General features: G+C 41.3%; 1 pseudogene; it reads left to right on the top strand.

Annotated features, from left to right (window-relative positions):
- The first annotated feature begins 270 nt into the window (after window positions 1-270).
- Window positions 271-709, top strand: LOC118578166 (annotated as a pseudogene).
- Window positions 710-1618: the final 909 nt, after the last annotated feature.

Raw genomic sequence — 1618 nt, 5'->3', positions numbered from 1 at the left:
GTAGGAGCATAGTTGTCAGGCTGTAGTGCTGATGGGAAGGATGGAACCACTTTTAAGTACTGTGGCCTAGTGGAAGGGAGTTCATTGGGGGAGTGTCCTTGAAGAGCATCTGGGGACAATAGCCTTCCCTTTCTGCCTTCACCCTCCAGCTTCTCTGAGATAAGCTGTATCTGCTCCCCCATGTTGGAACTATGACATACTGTTTAATCATTGGTCAAAAACCAAGAGGGCTGCTCTTTGTCCCCACCAACACTGGCCAGCTTTAGGACCATGGCCAACCTCGAGGGCACCTTCATTGCCATCAAGCCAGATAGCATGCAGCACAAACTGGTGGACAAGAGCATCAAGTACTTCAAGCAGAAGGGGTTAAGGCTGCTGGCCATGAAGTTCCTTCAGGCTTCTGAAAAATACCCAAAACTATATTGACTTGAAAGACCATGCTTTCTTCCAGGGCTGGTGAAGTACATGACCTGTGGTGGCCATGGTCTGGGAGAGCTCAATGTTTTTGAAGACAGGCCAAGTGATGCTGGAAGAGACCAATCCAGTTGATTCTAAACCAGGCACAGTTTGAGGGGATTTCTGCATTGATGTTGGAAGGAATGTCATTCATGGCAGTGAATGAGTGGAAAGCACTGAGAAAGAGATCAGTCTATGGTTTAAGCCTGATGAAATGATTGACTAAAAGTCTTGTGCCCACGAATGGGTGTAGAAGTCCAGGTGGACAAAATAGGGTCCTTTTCAGTATTACTGATTGTATTGATCAGGGTTCTCTAAAGTCACAGAACTTATGAAATAAATTTATTGAAATGATCTTCAGCCTGCAATCCACCAATGGTTAGCTGTGAATGGCTAATCCAAAACTCTAGTAGTTGCTCAGTCCCACAAGGCTGGGTATCTCAATTGGTCTTCTGCATATGATGGAATCTTAAAGAAGTAGGCTCCAATGCCAGTGAAAGAATGAATGTACTGACAAGGTGAGGGCAAGTAGGCAAAGAACCAATGAACCCATCTTTCTTCCATTGTCCTTATACAGGCTTCCAGCAGAAGGTGTGGCCCAGATTAAAGGTGTGTCATCCATCATAAAGATCCTGATTAAAGGTCTGTGTCTTTCAGCCTCAAGATCCAGATAACAAGTGTGCCTTCCATATCTGGATTGTAGTTCTTTCTGGATATAGTCAAATTGACAACCAAGAATAGCCATCACACATAAGACAGCTACCCCTTGTCAACTTGACACACAATCATACCTCCTTATATCATGATAAATATAAAAATGAAAACAATAAGCAGGTCATAATAACACCTAAACGTAATATAACTATCCCACATACAATCACAAACACAATATATATTTAACCAGGTCTTAATTATGCCTAACATGATATAACCATCCCTCATACAACCACAATTGCATTATAAATTTAGAATAGGTGGCAATGTCCCTTGGAGGACATCCTTCTAGTAGCTGAAATTTATATATGATTACCATTGATATTCTCTTAATTGATGTTAGAGAAAACACAAATATCTATACAAATACATTCTTAACAAAATACAACAGAAGCACTCATGTCAATTGTAATCCTTATTTCTACAACTGGTCATGTGATGTTAGATG

Source organism: Onychomys torridus, chromosome 2 (genome assembly GCF_903995425.1).
Source record: "Onychomys torridus chromosome 2, mOncTor1.1, whole genome shotgun sequence".
Taxonomy (NCBI): Eukaryota; Metazoa; Chordata; class Mammalia; order Rodentia; family Cricetidae; genus Onychomys; species Onychomys torridus.
Note: the sequence above shows the minus strand (reverse complement) of the source record. Positions and strands in the feature narration are given on the sequence as shown.